General features: G+C 35.3%; 1 long non-coding RNA gene across 1 annotated transcript in view; it reads right to left on the minus strand.

Annotated features, from left to right (window-relative positions):
• Positions 1-8,028: 8,028 nt before the first annotated feature.
• Positions 8,029-16,417, minus strand: part of LOC143228010 (uncharacterized) — a 56,070-nt gene continuing 47,681 nt past the window's right edge. The window contains exon 3 of the long non-coding RNA XR_013015145.1: positions 8,029-8,209. This is a non-coding gene — a long non-coding RNA (uncharacterized LOC143228010). The remainder of the gene's footprint in view (positions 8,210-16,417) is intronic.

Genomic DNA, 16,417 nt, shown 5'->3' on the forward strand with positions numbered 1-16,417 from the left:
ATCAGAGGCAAACATTACAATAACAAAGAACACATCATTATAGCATGTTTTATATGATAGATTACTGTCGTATCAACTATAACTCGTAGGCAAACATTGTAATAACAATAAGTACGTTATTACAGTATGTTAGATTACACAGGTCTGAGATGATTTCATTGTCTTCAAGTTTGCACGTGTTCTATGAGTAATTCTTCTTTCTTTGAATCTGTAAACAATATCCATTTTTCTCCATCATTGACATATTTTTCACAAAATGTCATAAATGACTTATTTTCAGTGAAATTCAGTCACAATTTGTTATACTTAAATGTTGACAACCACTATCTATAGATTTACTTAGACCAATCGCGACGTGAGGATCTTATCGATCGTTTTGGAACCTCCGAGAGACACACCGCTAATATATAAACGGTTAACAGACCCTCGTGACTTGTCATTTTTGCACTTTAACATTAATGCTTTCTTTTCAATGTAATGTATTCGTCGCTATGGCAACAAGAGGTTGTGCAAATGATCCAAACATATTCTGTTATATTTGTGATAAATATGATCAAAGTAAGGGTCCTCCCCTGATTTTAAAAAAAACAAACTTCTCACATGGGAAGGGACCCGGCATGGCCAGGTGAGTTAAGGCGTTCGACTCGTAATCCGAGGGTCGCGGGTTCGAATCCCGGTCGCACCAAACATGTTCGCCCTTTCAGCCGTGGGGGCATTATAGAGTGACGGTCAATCCCACTATTCGTTGGTAAAAGAGTAGCCCGAGAGTTGGCGGTGGGTGGTGATGATTAGCTGCCTTCCGTCTAGTCTTACACTGCTAAATTCAGGGACGGCTAGCTCAGATAGACCTCGTGTAGCTTTGTGCGAATTTCCACAAATCAATCCATCAATCTTCAGGGTGAGAAAAAATGAATATTATTTTCTAAATCTGTGTAGCTGAACTAGAGAAAATCCGTCATTAAAACCAAAACAACTTTTATGAAGTTTAAATTTGCTATTATCGTCAGTAACTATACGTTACAGGCAAACATTGTAATTACAATGAACACGTTCCTATGTCAAAGATACATTTAATTTACTTGGTCAGTATTTCGTAATTATGCCTTCTTCAATGGCACAAACCTTGTAAATTTCCATATGCGCTGTATAGAAAAATGGATTTTATAAACATGTTCTATAAATTTTTATAGCATATTATACACCAAATTAATGGATATTTGATAATTAATACCAGTGTTTTATTTTTATCTCTCTGGCTAAACAATAAGTCTCTATTTATTATGTGCTTTTATGATCCATCCAGTTTGATGAAAAACTTTGGGAAAACAAACGCTTTCAACATTGCGTGGTTCATATAATCTATTTCTTCTCTCAGTCTGTTTTTTTGTTTGTTTGTTTTGGAATTTCGCACAAAGCTACTCGAGGGCTATCTGTACTAGCCGTCCCTAATTTAGCAGTGTAAGACTAGAGGGAAGGCAGCTAGTCATCACCACCCACCGCCAACTCTTGGGCTACTCTTTTACCAACTAATAGTGGGATTGACCGTCACATTATACACCCCCACGGCTGGGAGGGCGAGCATGTTTAGCGCGACGCGGGCGCGAACCCGCTACCCTCAGATTACGAGTCGCACGCCTTACGCGCTTGGCCATGCCAGGCCTTCTCTCAATCACTGGAATTTTCAGTGTGGGCGGAAACTTAAGTTCACACGGAATTAAAAGTCGTGTCATAGACTCGTGCGGCTCAAATATCGACGCCAGAAAATGTTTATCCGCTTCCTTGAACTGTAACTTTTATGCCGCGACCACAACTGAAAGTGCAAACGACGTTCAGCAGCCCTTACGTTTCGAACCTTGGATCCTTCAATCCACAGCGTGACACGCTAACTTCTAGTTTCATCTCAACAGTTATTTTTATAAACTAGTATACAAGTCAGTAAATATAAATATTTTTGTTGTTAGGTATCTGGCGCTCTGTTGCGTTTGACTGATAGAAAATGGAGTACTTCCGAATCCGCCTCTTCAATTTTTTTTATACGTTCATAAAACAAATGTATTACTCATTGGCAAGCTGCCAACGCCCTCTATTTGAACACAAGATTAAGTGGTCCCAGTTTCGCAGGAGAAACTGCTTTATCCATGGTTTGTTTTCACCAGAAGGAACAAGTGTAATGTAAACAGTGCTTCAGTTGTGAAAGCTGACCCTTCTCTGACCTGCACGTGTTAGATGTAAAGAAGTGGAGAGAAAAGAAAAAAACAAACAAACATGATATCAAAATTCAGCGTTTACTGTTTTATAAATAAAATCAATAATGGGAAGAAACATTGGCTTGAATTCGTTTTACACGTTTCGTGTTTATGTTACGTCAACATTTTGAGTTGCAATGGATACGGTCATCTGGAAATTTGAAACTAGTTTGTTGTGGTAAAAATAATTATCAGAAAACTCTTGTCACAAACGATGTAGTTTTAAAAAAATATCGTCTTATTTGATACAAGTAGTAATTGGAAGACACGTGTTACAGATGGTGACGTTAAAAAATATCGTCTTATTTGATACAAGTAGTAATTGGAAGACACGTGTTACAGATGGTGACGTTAAAAATACCGTCTTATTTGATACAAGTAGTAATTGGAAGACACGTGTTACAGATGGTGACGTTAAAAATATCGTCTTATTTGATACAAGTAATAATTGGAAGACACGTGTTACAGATGGTGACGTTAAAAAATACCGTCTTATTTGATACAAGTAGTAATTGGAAGACACGTGTTACAGATGGTGACGTTAAAAAATACCGTCTTATTTGATACAAATAGTAATTGGAAGACACGTGTTACAGATGGTGACGTTAAAATACCGTCTTATTTGATACAAGTAGTAATTGGAAGATACTTGTTACAAATGGTGGCGTTAAAAAAAAGACCGTCTTATTTGATACAAATAGTAACTGGAAGACTGTTTAAACAAGACCTGACATTTTTCATGTAATAGTCTTTGATGGAGGTGTTTAGTTATAATCTGTTTAAACAAGGCTTGCAAGCTTCTAAAGAACAGTTTATGATGGGTTTTATCTGTTCTAACAGCCTTCAGGGTCTTTATTTGCTAGTCTGTAATAGTAATTTGCTCGTTTTTTTAAGTTTTAAGAACATCTGCTTAGTTTTATTCAGAATCTCAAAAAGATTTTTGTTGTTTTTACTCTTTGAGCAATAACTCCAAGTTTTTATTTTTCAGTCTCTGATAGACTTCTGTAGGCTTTTCCTGTTTAGACAGCATATGTAAGTTTATATTTGCCAGTCTCTGATAGACAACTGCGTGTTTTTTTTCGGTTTTGTAATCTGTAAGTTTTCATTTGCCGGACTCTGATAGAGTCCTACAGGGTTCCCTTTTTCTGATTTGATACCAGTAAGTTTAGTTCACCCAGCTTTAAAGCGTTGTACATATCTAACTAGTTTTACTCTAAAATAAGTCTAATTTGACACGAGAGGTCTGATATATAAATTACGTGTATTCTGTTTTTACAACATTAGCTAAAATGCTACTATGCAGGACTTTAGATTCCTTGTTTTAGCTTCTAAAGACAACTAATTTCTTAATATTTTTGTATTTCACACTTCTGTCACGTTTTCATCTACGTCGTTTAGACTATTATTGTGCTCATTCAGAGATAAAACAAATACTGAACATTCAGTAGAATTGTTGAGAAGCTACACTCTGGTCGGTAGTCTCATAACAAAAGTAATTAGAACAAATTTAGTTAAGAGATGGTTTATATTGACTTTACTTGTACAAGTCTCCTGTAACATTCAAAACACTGTGTTGTAATTATTCTTTCGTCTATGCTACAATGTATTCAACAGAATAACATATACAACAAGGGACTTCTAAATAGTTAAATGATGTTATCAAAACTAATAGATGACTTCTAGCAATTTTAAAACACGGTTTCATTAGCTAATGTTATAGAGACAGTTTTATCGTATTACAGCTGTTTTCGAACTTATGGCGGGTTTTATTTTTGTCGAGAAACAATTTCTATTACAACCTACAGGTTTCACAGTAAGGAATGTTCGAGGTTTGTTTTAGGACAAGAGCCATCATTTTCAAGAGCACGAATTTATACGATTTGTTAATTTGTTTTGAATTTCGTGCAAAGCTACTCAAGGGCTATCTGCGCCAGCCGTCCCTAATTTAACAGTGTAAGACTAAAGGGAAGGTGGCTACTCATCACCAACCACCACCTACCCTTGGGCTACACTTTTATTATCAATGCATAGAGGGATTTGCCGTCACATTAATACGCCCTAACGGTTGAAAGGGCGAGCATAATTGGTGTGATCGGGATTCGAACTCGCGACCCTCAGATTACGAGTCGAACGCCTTAACCCACCTGGCCATGCCGGGCCGGTAGTTGTTACGGTAAAGAATTTTTACGGTGTTTAAATCAATCATAATTCAACATTCTAAGAACAAATTTCAATTTTAGAATCGATAAAGATAACTTGTGCATGTATTTATGAATTTTGGTCTATTGACAGCGAGTCAAGTCAAGACGAAATTATTAAAATAATCTTTTATATTTACTGTTGGTAGAATATTCTCTTGGTTCAAGCTTTCGTTGCTCAACAGCTTACGTTTTTCAAAATGTCATTCATTGGTTTTATAAACTTAACTTTGATAGCTTTATGAAATTGGTTCTCAAACTCTCTATATCCTGGACCACTTCGACTGATCAAGAGAACCCGTGGACCGCAAGGAGGGCTCCACTCGGACAACGGTTTGAAAATCACTGCTTTTTGTTAGTGAGTTTTAGGATCTTTGAATTTTGCCTCCTGAGATTGAGTGTTCGATTCCCGTGGTTTCGCAACACAGTAGTTTACAGTTTTGCACTTGAATGAATAGATGCACTGAGCGATACTTCAGTTTCGATTAAAATATTTACCATATATATATTTTGCAGAAAATTTATTGTTTAAAATTGGCAATTAATGTGTTTTTTCCCGTTTTTGTATTCGTGTACAGGTCAGGCCAAATTTTCCATTATAACAAAAAATAATATATTGAAAAACGATGGTTTAAAATAAATAAATATCAAAGTCGATACAAAAGTAAAATGCTCCCCTGGTAACTTTATAATTATACACTGATGAAAAGGAGAGATCCAGTAGTGACTATACAATTAAACCATAAAGATTAGAAGAGATTGATCACTGTACCAAATCGGTAATCCTCTGCAGAATTGTGTTATATTTTAAGTAAAACTGTGTATTTTTAAATAGATTATTACTATATTTAAAACAGTAACTGTGAGTTAAAATGTTGTAATACTGACAATGAAATTTGAGGTCAGATGGTTAAATTGTTAAGTTATTTACCCTACAATGAATTTGATAGTATTATTCTTGTTACCCTTGTGTACACGTTAAGTATTGTTGTCAGTTTACTACAAACTAATTGTCTTATTCTTATTACCCTTATGTACACGTTAAGTATTGTTGTCAGTTTACTACAAACTAATTGTCTTATTCTTATTACCCTTATGTACACGTTAAGTATTGTTGTCAGTTTACAACAATCCGATTGTCTTATTCTTATTACCCTTAGGTACACGTTAAGTATTGTTGTCAGTTTACAACAATCCGATTGTCTTATTCTTATTACCCTTATGTACACGTCAAGTATTGTTGTCAGTTTACTACAAGCTAATTGTCTTATCCTTATTACCCTTATGTACAATATTATGGTGTCACACTGTGGTTAATGATATATATTCGATATTACGAAGCTATTATAGTACTGTTTTAGTTAACAGGTTGTCAGGATGCTGTACTGTAAATTAGAATTTCATGTCTGGACGTTCAGGTTTATTTTATTTTGTTTATTAAGCACAAAGCTATTCAATGGATATCTCTGTGTTTTACCCACCACGGATATCAAAACCCGGCTTCTAGCAGTGTAAGTCCTGAAACATACCACTGTGCCACTGGGGTTTGAACGTTTATGTCAGGGATTTCTATGTTGTTTGTTTTGTTTGTTTTTTAAATTTCGCACAAAGCTACTCGAGGGCTATCTGTGCTAGCCGTCCCTAATTTAGCAGTGTAAGACTAGAGGGAAGGCAGCTAGTCATCACCACCCACCGCCAACTCTTGGGCTACACTTTTTACCAACGAATAGTGGGATTGACCGACACATTACAACGCCCCCACGGCTGAGAGGGCGAGCATGTTTGGCGTGACGGGGATGCGAACCCGCAACCCTCATATTACGAGTTTCACGCCTTAACACGCTTGGCCATGCCAAGAATTTAGATATGTTTGTCCATAATTTTGAAGTATTGGCCACATGGAGAGAAAGAACAGCACCTGTAACCAGAAAGGCTTTATTCTGAAACCAAATAATGTGAAAGGCTGTCATTTTTTTATAACAGATTAACAGCTGAAATTTCAAAGAATATTTAGTAGAATTACGTTTTAAACGTTGGCTCCCTCCATCTATATTCTGGGACACTAACCAGTACGTCGAACGCTGCCCCAGAAGCTCAGCTGTGACATTTGTCTTTGCAGAAAAGTTTTCACGTGTTTGACAGTGTAAAGAAAATATATTTATAATTCACATTTTACCACAGCCTTAAAGATGCTTAAAATACTTTTTGTCAACGCTTTGACTTACAGTGTGTGTCATCGATATTACATAAGACGTGATGTTAGGCCTATTGTGTTTTTAACATATATTCTTTCGTGGATATTTTAAATAATTAGAAGAATGTATAATAATAGTATTACCACCACACTATGTTGTCATATCCATTGCTGACGACACGTTTCACCCAGTCCAGAGTTTTCCAGGTTCTTTGGGAAACGGGAAACATGTCGTCAGTAATAGATGTGACGAATATATTGTGGTTAGAATACTATTGTTACTCATTCTTTTAATTCTTGAATATCTCTAGGAGACTAGATGAAAAATGTAGGGTCAACAAATACACTAGGCCTAACATTATGGCTTATGACAGTTTCAATTAATTAGAATTATTATTATGCTGCCTATAATAAATATATATTACGTTGTTAAGGTTTACCAAATTTTAGACCAATTGATTACATTTCACAGTAACCTTATTCGGAATAAGATGCTAAATTAACACAGTATTTCGTTAACCACATTATTGGAGGTAAACCCTATAAATGTATTATGAACAACCCTAAACAGTAATTTATCTAAAACATGGTCAAAATTATTTCAGTTGTATTTTGTTCTTCTACTAGGATGTTATATATCAATAAATAACCTTAAAATTTGCAGTATGTTATATACATATATATTTCTTTTTTTACATAATTTCGCAACAATATACGACACAGATGGTATTTACAAGTATACTAGATCACGCATGACTAGCTCTTGCAAGTTTGTTCTAATAGCGCATGCGCATAGAGGTGTTTTTTTTTTTTTCTCTCTCTTTTATAGCAAAGTAGCAATAAAGCTTACCTACGATCTATTCATGCCATCTGCTCATTGAAATAACGCTAAACAGGAGTTAGGGTTAAAAGCACTAACATAAGGTGACTTTTATTCTTTTGCCGTTTAGAAATTAAATACAAATGTAAAACAACGGTAGAGGTAATGGCGTTACTATGAAGATATGAAAGATGAAATAACATCCCTCAATAATGAATATAACTAATAATGCTAAAATAGTTTAAAATATTAAAATAGGAACAACATATCAACAAACAGAAAACGAAAACATTTAATTAGGATATAATATTGGTATTATATATAAAATTATACATATAAAAATATATATTTATATATAAAATTAATTACAGACAGTTGCATACGTGTAGAAATTAGTAGCAACTACTGGTAATAAGATCTTTGTATGGCAAAGTGTGGACACACACATATATATATGTGTTTGTGTCTATATAACAAAAATATAATGAGAGTGATTTAATGTTAAACTACACGCATGACTAGGATCTAATAATAACAATACAACAATAATACTTACAATAATGAGGGAAACAACAGTTTGTTTAATTTATGTTTTTTAGTAAAACTATACAAGATACATCCGCGTATTATCGTCTCTAATTTTAACAGAGGTTACGGTATGTACTGTTTACAAGTTGTCTTCCCATTTGTCTATCAGTTCAAATTAGGAATGGCTTGCACATTTAGTCGCGGAGTAGCTTTGAGCGGATATCTGGAAACAAAGAAAACCAATACTGGAATTAGTGTGGCAGTGTGTTGACAGATATTGACATGTTTATTCATATAGCAAAGATCTCATTAAAATAATAACAACCCTCACATGGAAAAGTATGTATATGCATGTAAGGGCAGATATTACTAACATATAATAATAACAATGTTTCTATCTGTTTTTCAACTATCACAAATATATCGATATTTTGTTAGGCTACAAATAGCTAATTTCTAATTTTAAACATATACAGACAAAACAGTTTATAGTTTTTATTTTTAAATTCTGTTACAGGTATGATAGTTTACGCGAAATGTATGACGGATTTAATAAATTAAGGCTTGGATTTCCAGCTATAGATGGCGCTGTTAAACATCAGTGATTATGTTTACTGTAAAAGCTTTCACTAAACTTTAAAAGAGAGAGAACGGATGCAAACATTGGTTATAGACAACGAATATATATATATATTATAAGGTTCCATACACCGTTTTATTTGTCCTGTCGTGAGAATGTGTAGTTAACATTGCTGAAAAACGCCTGAAACAATGATATGTTCGTTCGGTACCCAACAGCCCATATTTTTTTGATGTTATATAACCAACCAAGAAAGCAAATGTTTCACTTTTGCATAAAGCTCCTAATTGTTTTAATGTTTTGTTTCGTAGGCTTTAAGAAAACTTTGAGATGAATATATTAAAATGGTTGCCAGTAGATAATCTGATTAAAGTTTGACCTGTAAATACCCCGTTGACCCCGGGGTTCAATTCCTTTCGGTGGACACAGCAGATAGCCGGATGTAGCTTTGCTATATGACAACACACTCGTAAATATTCGTAGCGACTAATTTAATCACAAATTGTTTTTTTTCTCAATGAAATCAGATCCTAGGGATATTTATGTTTTAGTGAAACAGAAATCATTATATATTCATATTCATAAGTGGACACGTTTGTTTGTAGTTAAGCGCAAAGCTACAGAATTAAAGAAAAGAGTTCCATTTTTTAACATTACAAATTAAAAAGATTCAAATTTCTATTTTTCCGACTGTGAGAAGTTGCCACGTGTTCTCACAAGAACAACACTTACTGTTTAAACATCAAAAAAACTTACCGTAAAAATCACAATAAATGAGATAGACGTAAGTTGTCATATTTTACTAGAAATTTTAAAATTCGCTCACCTAGTAAAAAACACTAAATTTAAGGACAGCAGAAAATAATATACTAACAAAGGGTTCTTTCTGTGTTGAAATTTGCATACTAATTTTATTAGTTGTATCCGAAGCAAAGGAAAACAACTTTTGATTCATTACGACCCGAGAGATACGAGCTTTTTACTCCTATTCTGTTGTATTGCTTTTTTGTTTTCACTCCTCGCGACTCATTGCGAACAAACTGAACACATTTTGTCTTTATTGCAAGAGGTCTGTCCGATTCCATCGCACTGTACGGTGCTAGACTGAAGCCTTAAAGATTTAACATTTTCCAACGAGACTTGCATAGTTTTGTGTGTGTCAAATCGTGTTCACGATACGGTTGCACCATTGGTTTTCCCCCTCCCTCGGCGACTCGCCGTTGAACAGATTTAATTATCGGCACAGTCACAACATTAGGGTATCGTTCAACACCCCCTTATTTCTTGTACTTCCAGATCTCGACGGGGGGTAACAGGAAGTGATAAAAGTTTTGGTCAGAAGCCTCACGAGCTGCTCGTGCGCTGACAGCCCTCGCAGAGAAACTAATTTGAGTCGAAACAAATGAGACCCTTCAAGTGTCGTGTTTTCCCTGCTGAGTAAGAGCTCGCCGGATGTTGGCTGCGGAAAACCCGCAACTTGTCTCAGCAGTGCCCAGCCGTCTCTTAAAACTATTCTCCTAACGTATTTGTTGTTATAATTTCGTAAAACAACAAATCATAGTTACAAAATTTAAAAACAACAACAACGAGCAAATAAAGGCTCTCATATTGAAAAATGTGAGCATACAAGTGAGTGTACATATTACTAAGATATAATAATATTAAGAGTAAAACAGTATTACTGTTTTGAAGCATCACAAATATATCAAGGTTTATGCTAGGCTAAAACAATCTTCCATTGATTTCCTAGGAACAATACTTAAAAGTTAAAAATAGCATTGTAATAAACTTCTTCGCGCCATCCAACACGTGATTTTTCACACAGTAAACAATAACTTTATCACCTGAGATATAGGGTTAACCCACCACTGTATTTTGATGAGGGAGTTTTAGCGTCATAATCTACTAAAAGAATTGTTCGTGGACGTGTTTTTTGCGTGTTTTTACAATTGCTGTCCAAGTAAAAAAGGTTTATCTTTTAATGATGCGTTTCAAAGAACAGTAAAGAGACATGTAAAAAAATGACATCAGAAAACAACGTGATTCGCGGTGAGAAAGTTCGTTAAATGTTGAAACTGAATGACGTTCTGTTTGCAAATGATGCAATAGGAAGTCATGAAACACATTCGCCATCTTGTTTCTCAGAAACACTTTCACTATCTCTTCCTTTTCAACAGAAGAAAAGTTTTCTGAAATTCTATTCAGATGTTTAAAATGTTAACCCTTGTCCTTGTGTAAAATAGTTTACACTTAGCTAATTTTGTTCTATTCTGGTGCGATAACTGATGTTTTAAGGTAATGGAAAACGGAACTTAATCATGACATAAACTAAAGTCGCTGAGAGGGAAGATACGTCTGAAACACGTAGAATATTATTATTGATTAGAATGTATTCTATACTAATAAAATCATGGGCACTTCGCTGACTTTCAGAAGGTGACGTAATATTTTTTAAACGAGCCATCTTTTTATTGCAACTTTCTAAAGTATATTTATTTCAACTAGGGATGTTTGCCATTGAAATGCGTCAAGATTCGTTGGTATGGTTCTACTGAGTAGATAGAAAGGTAGAAAAACACAGAGACAGGTAGATATACGTAGATAAAACTTCATTTTCTAAGCTTCAGTTTATTTTCATTTTCAGGCATCAAACAAGCAGTTATGGCTAGATAACGTCTCTCTATGTATTTCGGGGTTGTACAGGTGATGGCGAAAAAGCATGGCAAATACACGTTCAAAATAGATAATTTAATAATCTCTTTAGGCGTCGAGTTGGTAGTCGAATGGGCGTGGTATTATTTCTCTCCTTTCACACCAGCGTTGCCATGACAACTGGTTGAAAGCATTTGTCCAGAGAAACTCGAAGTGTTTGTGTGTAATGTGGTCGTTGTTGGATCCTCATCCTCGTTCTACTTGATTGGCTGCTTTCTGTTCTGTCGACAAAGGATTTGTTGGCTTATCTCATCAAGTGTCACTTGTCGCATCTTCACATCCGGTATAGTTTGCTCTGGCTCAACGTAGAGTGATGTCACTTCCTAACACAAACTTATTTGTGTATTAGTTCGGGCTTTTTCTTTCATAACACTTCAGACTGGTTTAACAGCAAAAATTTTTAAGAGCAGAAAAATATCTAGAATGTCGTTTTATAGGGACAATTTAAACTCCTGAGGAAACAATACTGTGTAGCAAAAGGAACTCAGAGCTCAACACATACAACGTTTATGTCAAAGGATAAAATGTTGCTGACATCCGGAGATGTTTCACATCTATGTCTGTCAAAAGTTTCTTTTGTTAAACAAACAACATAGTTTTAAGATATTTTCGTTGTTAAACAGAAAAGTACAATTTCAAAAGCTCTTCAATTTTAAACAGAACAACAGTGTTTTAAAATATCTTCCTTGTTAAACAGAACAGTACAATTTTATAAGTTCTTCTATTTTAAACAGAAAACATAGTTTTAAGATATATTCATTGCTAAACAGAAAAGTACAATTCTAAAAGTTCTTCCATTTTAAGCAGAACAAAAGAGTTTTTAAAAAATCTTTCTGTAATTAAAGAAAGAACTAACAATATTTGATAGCTGATAGTATTTTGTTTTAGAAAAAGTGAATAATTGTATTATTGTATATATTTTATTGTTCCTAAACCAATTATCGTACGAACTAGTTCAAACGTATACAATCATAAGATATCTTAGTCAAATAATATGCTATTGATTTCTTAGGAACAATTCCTAAAAGCTAAGAATTTTTATTTTTTGTATGTATCATCGTTTGGTTCAGTTGTGTGGTTAAACTTACTGTCTGCGTAATATTTTAAATGCCTTCTGTTTTAGCGCAGTGTTAAACTTAATCGTGACCAGTAGCAACAGTTGTCGTGAGCAATTTTTCTTCACAGTTTTATAAAACGTCCTCCTCAAAATGCTTCATATCTTTATAAATCAGGAATCTGAATCGAGGCCAAACCTACAACTAGCCCCAGCAGAAGTGTTTTCTTGGCATAACACTGGTGTCTAACGGAGAAGACGAATAAGGAAAAGAGGAACAGTGGCGCACGTAAGCATATAAATATAATATAGCTCGTGCTTAACGGATAGGAGTATATTAAATACGTACAGAAAACACAAGTTACCTAGACACACTTATACGTCTGTACGTGAGTGTTGTGTACGTGTATATATCTGTGCAGGAAATGTATATTATGTACATTTACGTGTAAGTGAGTGAATGAGTCGTAACGTGTTTTATATACCGACATCGTGGAAAAACGTTTATGGATACTCATAAAGTTAAAACTTTACAGCTAGATGGCTCTGATTGCAACAAATGATCGGTACTTTATATCTCCATTTCTTCTATTTCCCGCCATGTCCATTCCTATTTCTCGACGCACGCAGAACTAGTACCTGATGCCTCAGCACGTGGCTTCGCTCAGCTTCTCCGTCACAGGGGAACAATCAGTGGATTACAGGCTCGTGGTTGTCTGCTAGTACTACGGTTTAAATGGCCAGTTGTAGGGACTACTTAGCCAAATTAAACCGAGGAAGGACTATGTCAGGCAGCTACAAAAAAGCGGTCGTTAATACCCCAGTGACTTAGTCACTTAAAATAGTATGATCAGTATCAATGGGGGTGGGGGGTGGATATATGACTTCTTGGAAAGCAGGGAATGTTAACGATAAAGGGGGGTGGATATATGACTTCTTGGAAAGCAGGGAATGTTAACGATAAACCATATAAACATTTGTCTAACACGAAAAAAAATTACAGCCAATAACAAATACAGGAAATCATAAATGTCCAATCAGATTCGTATATCTCATGTTTCTTTTTACCTTAGTTAAATTCAGAGAACTTAGTGACCGAAATTCTAAGTAAATGAGCATGCGCGTGTTTATTTTTTTTAATGTTTTGTTGTTTTTTGCGTTTAACCGAGTAGCTAAAATAATTCAATCCACCTAATACTAATACCAAATTTGTTTGTTACTATAAGTTTCGGTCTTAAAAATAAACGATCCAAGGTCTTCGAAACAAATATATTGTTATGCATATTACCATCGTAGTTGAAGGTCTTTATCGTGGTGCACCAGAGAAAAGTTAGTTAAAAGAAAAACAGAAAAGAGTTTCATTAAAGCCAGATGGTTAAAAAACTGTCAAATGAGTTCTGCATTTGATTCGTTCTATTTTCAAATAATTTGTTTTTATCGCTTTTTGAATCATTTGTCGGTTGCTTCGAATGCGCTTTAGTTATAACAGTTCTCCCAACCCAGAACGCTTTCTTTCGACAAGGCTTTCGAACGTACTACGTCATTTCAGATGTCTGACGTAATTACCTCGCTCCTTCGTTAACAGCTACAGGTATGCTATGAAAACTGCGCGGAGTGTCGGACTTTTAGAGAAAACATGTTAGACAAAAGAACTAACCCCGTATCTTACCTCTCAAATATGTTAATATTAAAGTTAATACCAACTAAGTAAAACAAAATAGATTGTTAATTTTTATTCTTCCTGTCAGCATTTGTCCTAATAACTTGTATCTGTTTGTTTGTTTGTTGTTGTTTTGAGGGGATGGGGGCTTGCCCCTCCTCTCTTTCCTATTCTCATGGGCAGATGGTTAGGATTCATAATTTTAGAGTAACGGGTTCGAACCCCCGTCACACCAAACATGCTCGCCCTTTCAGCCGTGGGGACGTTATGACATGACGGTCAATCCCACTATTCGTTGGTAAAAAGAGAAGCCCAAAAGTTAGCGGTGGATGGTGATGACTAGCTGCCTTCCCTCTAGTCTTACACTGCTAAATTAGAGACGGCTAACGCAGATAGCCCTTGTGTAGCTTTGCACGAAATTCAAAACAAAAGAAATAAACCTCCATCTTCCGTTCTAGAGTTCTATTCACACCACATTTTCTCATCTCCTCTCTCACTGTATCCATCCATCTTTTATTCGGTCTTCCCAGTGTAGCTTTCCCATCCACCGTCATATTTATCACTCTCATACCAAGAACAGACAATATTCATCCGCGTGACTGAGTCATCTGAAGCAATTATTTCACATCGTCTATGAATCTTTCAACCTCTGTCTGATGGTTTCGGTCCTGATGCAATCTTTCATTGACATTCTTGCCAACTTCTGCAGCTTATTCACGTTAATCAGCTGCTTTTTTATAATTTGAGCATTAATGAGTTTTGTTTCTTATACTGAATCAACACAACAAGTTAAAAAAAAACTGTATAAATGTTTTATATCAGACATAACGCTAGTTTCGAGTGATACAATGTGACTGGAAACTTCTCCTGTGATCCAGGTGTTCGTTAGAATGTCGGCCACTAGGCCATGTTCGGTCACTAATATTTAGGAAGAATAACCGATAACATAATGGCACTGGTCATCTACTTATTTTTGAGTGTAGTCATAGTTTCTTTTTTGTAAAGCACAAAAATTACACAATGGGCTGTTTGTGTTCAGCCCACTACAGGCGTCAAAATATAATTTTTGGCCTTAGGAGCCCAGTCACCGCTGAGCCACGGATGGCGCGTTTGGTCAATAAGGTAATAAAATGTTTGCTCTCTGTTCAATAAGTTTCGAATAGTTCTGTGTGGTCAGTTTCGTGGCTGTGTTTTCGAGTAACTTGAATTTAAACAATAAATCCTCACAACAACATGAAATGCAAGACGTCAAGAGTAGAATATAGGAAGGTGTCATACTCTGGTGTCAAGAGTACAATGTAAAACTTACAAAATTACCATTGTTACAACTGTCAACTGCAGTGTAGGATGTGGGGGGGGAGAGCGTAGAAACACCGACTGTCCTCAAAAGACCACAAAACTCACTGCTTTAATCGCTACTAATAACATAAAGAAACAAAGAGAACACCACCAGCTCCCACACCTGAAGAAATCACAAACACAAACCAATTCTAGAAACATTCATATGTTCAGCCAACAAAGACACACATCTAAAATCAAGACAAGACAAAACAAATGAAGAATACACAACTGTTCAAACAGGAAAGCAGGAATCTCTGAGCTACATAACAGAAGTAAACAAAACATACTCGTCGAATGTTTATCACAACATAGAACCCTCAAAACCACAACGACAATGTAATACTAACCATTAAAATATCAATATAACGCCAAATGCAATTACTACCACGGATCATGCAAATACTTGTGCTTCCACATACACGCCAGAACATAATAACACAGCCAGATAACATAAAATGGACGTATCACCGAAAACGAAACTATTAGCAGAAACTGATAAACATCCAAACCAGCTTATCAAACCTAAACCATAGAACAATCAAACGACAAGAGCCAGAAGGAAGCGGTCAGTCTGAACCTGACCCTCTCAGGTCTTCAAGACCTAAATACTGACGATGAAGCAAAAACTGGCAGAATGGTTGATTTATCTCATAAGTCTGTCAGAATTATGTTTGTGGAATGTTGATTTATCTTGTGACTCTGTCAGAATTATGTTTGTACATGTTGATTTCTCTTGTGACTCTGTCAGAATTATGTTTGTAGAATATTGATTTCTCTTGTAACTGTCAGAATTATGTTTGTAGAATATTGATTTCTCTTGTAACTCTGTCAGAATTATGTTTGTAGAATGTTTACTTCTCTTGTAACTCTGTCAAAATTATGTTTGTAGAATGTTGATTTATCTTGTATCTCTGTCAGAATTATATTTGTATAATGATTTGGTTTGTTTTGAATTTCGCGCAAAGTTACACGAGGGCTATCTGCGCTAGCCGTCCCTAATTTAGCAGTGTAAGACTAGAGGGAAGGCAGATAGTCACCACCACCTACGCCACCTTTATACGAATAGTGGAATTGACTGTAACAT

This window comes from Tachypleus tridentatus, chromosome 10, assembly GCF_004210375.1.
Source record: "Tachypleus tridentatus isolate NWPU-2018 chromosome 10, ASM421037v1, whole genome shotgun sequence".
Lineage (NCBI taxonomy): Eukaryota > Metazoa > Arthropoda > Merostomata > Xiphosura > Limulidae > Tachypleus > Tachypleus tridentatus.